The sequence below is a fragment of the Alosa alosa genome, chromosome 2 (genome assembly GCF_017589495.1).
Source record: "Alosa alosa isolate M-15738 ecotype Scorff River chromosome 2, AALO_Geno_1.1, whole genome shotgun sequence".
Classification (NCBI taxonomy): Eukaryota; Metazoa; Chordata; class Actinopteri; order Clupeiformes; family Clupeidae; genus Alosa; species Alosa alosa.
The window spans coordinates 15,400,375-15,406,593 of NC_063190.1; the positions used below are offsets into that span (position 1 = coordinate 15,400,375).

Consider the following 6,219-nt stretch of genomic DNA (forward strand, 5'->3'; position numbering starts at 1 on the left):
TAGTTAAAAAGCAGCACAGATTTGTGAAGCTAGCAATGGACTTTACTGTTGTAGTAGAAGTAGCAATTCAAATAATTTGATGATTATTTTCTGATAATTCAATGTCCCCCACATAAAAGCAATGTATTGATGTGGTCCAGACAGCACATAAAACATATTTACATATTTAGCTAAAAAATACCAGGAGCAGTCAGGACTGCAGACCTCTTTTCTGATCTTGTAAAGTTAAAGAAAGACAGTTACACCAAAATCCTGCATATACATTTGGAAATAATATTTCAGAATTAGGCCAATATTATATTGGAAAATACATTTCCCGGATTTAATGTGAATTCCGGTATAAACCACACCCACGTCTGGCCTAAATACAGATACAGAGACAGATCATTATGTTGGTTGAACAGATACAAATGCAGATAATTGTGTCCCTGTATGCCTCCATTCAGTAAAAAGCTTCCACACCCAGGCAAGGGTATAAGTGAATCACCCAAAACAGATGACTCAAAACTCAGTTGACTCAGTTAAAGTTCTGGCCCTGATCGCCTGTCAGTCAAGTGAGTATGCGCCAGAGCAGAACCCAGAACTGGAACACAGAGCTGGAACACAGACGGCAGAGGGCAGTTTTCTCGTTCTCAGTTCTAGTCTGTGGAGCAGAGCTGCAGAAAACATCTGATGCAACACACACACACACACACACACACACACACACACACACACACACCCAGGTACTTTCTTTAGCCGGAAGGCCCTCACTTCCTGAGTCATTAGACACATACGCATCTAAAAGGAACGATGAGTCCGCACACCTGGTATATCACCACATGTGTAACGTTTCGGGCCCTAGCCCTTCATCAGACATCAACACAGATGCATTACACACACACACCAAACTCTCAAGTCAACTCATGTACACACCAATATCTAACCTGCACACACAACACACTCATGCATGCACACACCAAATACATACACACTGATTGACTGGACTCACAAATGCACACAGCACATCATCACCTCAACCTAACCTAACATACTCTTATACAGACTCTGTAGCTCCTCACTGGGGCTACCTTACACACAACCTGCAGTGTGTGTGTGGATGTGTGTGTGTGCACACCAGTGTTAGTGTGCATAATAAAGCATTCTGAAAGTATCTATGTTTATGTAAGTACATGTCTTTGATCTGTTTTTTATGAACAACAGTGAAAATATTTCAGAACTTAAGAGACTTCCTTTCTTTTGCTTAAAAGCAACCCACTAAAGTTTATCCTTCAATAAAGTTCTTGTGAATGTTCTACCGGTACTGATTTATAAGCTATGTATTTGCACACATGCATAGTCCATGTGTTTGTGTTCTCAATATTGTCTGTGCAGTAATGTGACGTGTTTTTGTTCCCCCTTTTAATTTATTATCCAATGACAGAATGTTATGATAGACACTTAACTGAATCTCACACTTCTTCTTTTAATTCTTTTTGCAATATTACACCTTTTAGCAAGGAAGCTCAACAGCAGACCAAGCCAAAACAGACTTATAGGGGGATCAAGACCTCTAAGCCACCCTACCTGAATAATTCACTCCAAACACGGACAGGAGACTTCCCTGAGGTCAGTGGGGCTGTGGGGGCTTGTGGGATACCATTTCTGTGAGAACCCTCGTGTGTGGGGGGTTGGGTGAGGTGTTCAGCCCTTACCTTACCTGAATGAAATTTTAACTCCCAGCACGACCCAATTCCTGGAGAAGCTTCGCACTACTCTGAACAAACGAGCGAGCTCTTTGTTGGCCCGCGGTGAAGTCACTAAAGATAAATAAGTAATAATGCAGAATATATCTTCTAAGGTGTTACATAAATACACTTAGTAGGGTTACTATTCACCAGGGTGACCTTAAAGTACAGTATCAGATTTTACGTTGACAACAAGCGTTGTATTTGTTTGGTCTGCTTGGGCATGAATACGCATGGCAACACCTTCCCAGTTGCGCCATTGCCCTACCAAGGCCATTCCATGTCCTGTCTGACATGTCACTTCCTCTTCAAGTCAGACCTTCCTGTGACTCGTGCACTTTTCTCTTCTCTGTGTCTCTGAATGCCCCCTAACGCACATGCTTGCACACACACACACACACACACACACACACACACACACACACACACGTACACACACATGCTCACACACATGCTTACACAAACACACACACTCACAGACACACACACACACACACACACACACACACACACACACACACACACACACACACACACACACACACATGCACAAACACACTCCATGGCCAGGACATGGTTCCTTCTCTCTCTGCCTCTTGAGAGTGTTTGGGACCTGACTTGGGGCTCCCTCATCATCCATATCTCATTTCCTATCTCTCTCTGTCTCTCTCTCTGTCTCTCTCTCTCTCTCTCTCTTTCTCACTCTCTCTCTCCCTCTCTCTCTCTGCCCTCTATGTTTTTGTCTGTCTTCCTTTCTGTTTCTTACACACACACACACACACACACACACACACACACACACACACACACACACACACACACACACAGACTCCCACTCTCCAGGCTCAGCCCTGGGTGTCATATGGAGCACAGCCGAACAAGTGAGCAAGAGAGAGAGAGAGGAAGAGAGAGAGAGAGAGAGAGAGAGAGAGAGCAGATTCAGTTTCAGTCCTGATGGTGCCACTTAGCCATTAACTCCCTCCAGCAGCCCATCCTCCTCTCTACCATTCACAACACTGGACCCCCTCAGCACACACACACACACACACACACACACACACACACACACACACACACACACACACACACACACACACACACACTCCCCCTTCAGTCTGTCCCTCCTCCCTCTTCCACCCCCCTGTCTCTCTCCTTCTCCCTCTTTTTCTCTCGCTCCCTCTGTGTCTCTCACATGCGCGTAGGCACTCACTCTCTCTCTCTCACACACATACACACACACACTCACTCAGCTCTTCGAGCATGAGTGGATGAGGCAGGAAAGACTGATCAGAGAGAGAGAGAGAGAGAGAGAGAGAGAGAGCACAAGGGAGTGTGAGTGAGACAATCCAGGACTCACACTTTGGACTCAAAGCAAGAGAGAACGAGAGACTGACACAGAGAACGAGAGAGGAGGGAAAAGAGACAAACTACAGACCTATAAAAAGATCTCTCGACAGCTCGTGAGGAAACTGTTCTCCTTTTATACCTCTCTTCTTCTCTCCAAAGAGCGTGGAAACTCTTCTTATCTCTGTTGGAATATTTCAAGTGAGGCTCTTTTTTTCAGTCCTCTTCCATTTGTGTAATTTTTTGCAAACTAGTGTGTGAACCAGAACTCGGACACTGGCTTGACCAAACTCTGACCAAAGACCTGTCACCGCCGCATGCTGGGGCGCATTGCACGGGGCATGACAAGCCCACGGAACCGGACTGGCTAATCTTCTAGAAGAGCCTGGTCCTGGTTCTGCTTGAGGAAAGTGGTTCCAGGGTGACCCGAGGTGACAGCAGAAAGACTTGCACTCTTCCTGATCTGAACAAGCCTGATCGACCCCCTGACCGACCCTCTCCACTGCATCCAAACTCACTGTCAGGCTACATTATGGATCTCCCCCCTTTCAGAGGTGAGTAACAGGCCCAGTAGGTTGACTGGCTGACACTAGAACAGTTCTGGGCTGGTTTGGGTGAGTTTCATACTGCTTCAGTGCCAGATGAGAACTGCACCAGGGCCAGATCAGTTCCTCAGATGGCTGGTGTGGTAAAACTTACTTGTGCTTTGCAAACTCAGTGCTGAGTTGCTTAATTAGGTTGGAGTACTCAAGAAAATCCTGCCATTGCAATTGGAACATTAGGGGGAAAAGATAGGTATTGAGTGTACTTTATCTCTCTTTTTCTTCATCCCTCACTCATGTCTCTTTTTCTCGCTCTCTCTCACGCATCCTCCATGTTATCCAGTTCGTTCAGTTTTTACTTCCTCCTTCTCATGTATGTTTTTGGCCTCCTTTCTTGGTGTGCTTGTGGATGTGTGTGTACTCAGCTGTTCTCTCTGTGTGTCGTTCTCTCTCTCTCTCTCTCTCTCTCTCTCTCTGTCTCTCTGTCTCTGTCTCTCTGTTCGGCGCTCAATGGGCAGCCAGTGGTGGAGCATCAGGGCTCTGGTTGTGCTGGGCTTGGCACTGGCCTGGGTTAGGTATTGTGCTGGGGTGGGGACTGGCCTGGGTTAGGAACTGTGCTCGGGTGGGACGGGTTGGGAAGGGGATGGGGGCGAGGGGACACATGGATGGGCATTGATCGCAGCCAAGGTCGGGAAGCGTCGATACATCCCCGCACTCGCTGACAGCCAGACAGATCATAGGCCTGATGGGAGAGAGGGAGAGATGGAACGACAGGGAAAGAGTGTGTTTGCTGGGGGATTATAGGCTGTATGATTACCAGATTCAGTATGACTTCTAAATCAAATGATACAGCGGAATCTGTATGAATTAATTTGAAGTGATGCTCTGGATTCTGTATGACTTGTGAATCATATCAAAATAATGCAATAGATTTTCTCTGTGCGTTGACAGTTGAAAAGTGAAAAGTTGGTGGCATTGGATTCTGGAATAGAGACTGGCAACTAGAGATGTTCTCCTGAGGAGGGCTGAGACTGAGAGAAAAAAATGTATACATGTAGGCATGTTTAACACCCACTGTGCATTCTGATAGATCACTGTTTCAAGTTCACAAGTTCCTTTTTACTTTTTGAAATGTTGATGTGTAACTTGATATTTGAAATTTGATATTTAGACAGCAGCATTTGAGCCGAGGCTGTGTTGTTTTTCAACTTATCGCTATCCTAGCTATCCTCTCTTTTATACTTTCCTCAGTCACTGTCACATTCCTCCTATCTTTCTCTCTATGACTCAGTGCTCTGTTCCTTTCTTCACTTTTCTCTTCTCTCCTCCCTGCCCCCATCTCTCTCTCTCTCTCTCTCTCTCTCTCTCTCACTTCCTCCTCTTTTGCCCGGACTTGCTGGTCTGCAGTGTCTATTTCAGTCCTTCCTGGGGGGTCAGATTCGGGTACATCCGGAATCTCATACAGTTTATTGTCATTCAATCCCGCTGCAGTCCCAAGGGGGGTGGTAGGGACACCAGGGTCTGACCCTGGGTCCTACTGCCCATCAGCTCAGTGGGCCCTGCCCAGGTGGAAGCTGCGCTGGTGGGGGCTCAGCCCAGCCAGGGGCCCACGAGCCCCAGGAGCCCCCAGGAGGTCCAGGAGCCTGATTGCAATGGGGGCCCCCCCTGACACCAGTGTGCAGGGCCAGGGACCGGGCTTCCCTTCCCTCCCCACCCTCCCCATCCCTCACCACCTCCCGCTAGGAGCTTATCAAAACCTGACCAATGAGCGCCAATCAGTCCCAGCCAGCCCCATCTTTTTCTGTTCACAAGGAAGAATGTTCAAATGTACTTTTTTAATGTATATGTATGCGTTTATCTATGTGTCAAAATAGTGTATAGTAAACTGTATTTCAAGCAAATAAGCATACAATTCAATTCAAAATGTTATGTATTTATGTATTGAATGATTAAGAGGAAGGGATGGGTTTATAGAAGAGGTGTAGGACGTGAGGGGAAGCTGAGGGGAAGGCTGAGCCAGAGTGTGAATGGAGACTAAAGATGCTCTGGGGAATATTGGCGATACAATCGTGACAGTGCTTCTTCAGGAAGTCTGACTCTGAACTCCGGATGGCGCTGAAGGAGGATCTCTGAATGGGCATCAGTGATGACGTCACAGGCAGAGGAAGAAGAAGCTAGGGGTCAGTGCCTCTGCATAGCTCAGGAGGAGGAGGAGGAGGAGGAGGCAGAGAGGGCAGGCAGTTTTAAAATAGCCGGCTATCATGATGTCATTGTAACTCCCACTACCCTTCGCTGGTCAATGAACACCCCTCCACCCCACCTACACACACATTCTCACACACACAAATACACACACACACGGAGCCTGCCCCTGCCGATAAGTGGAGGTGGTGGAGATTGACCTCCATTTGGCCAGGTCAGTGCTACTCGAGAGTTACCAAGCTACCCTCCTTTACCGTTACTGCAGTGAGTGATGGGGGAAGTCATCCACATACACAGGCTTCACAACTAAAGCATCATCCCTCAGACATGGCTACAGACCTGTTCATGGTTGAAAGAACAAATGCACCCCAGTCTTATCTCCTAATTTCTCTTTCTCTCTCTCT

General features: G+C 46.9%; 1 protein-coding gene across 1 annotated transcript in view; it reads left to right on the plus strand.

Moving 5' to 3' along the window:
- The first annotated feature begins 2,928 nt into the window (after positions 1–2,928).
- The window catches only part of LOC125291245 (protein sprouty homolog 3), an 11,149-nt gene continuing 7,858 nt past the window's right edge, over positions 2,929–6,219 (plus strand). Inside the window, 1 exon segment of the mRNA XM_048237917.1 lies at positions 2,929–3,625. The gene's annotated coding sequence lies outside the window, so the exon portion shown is untranslated.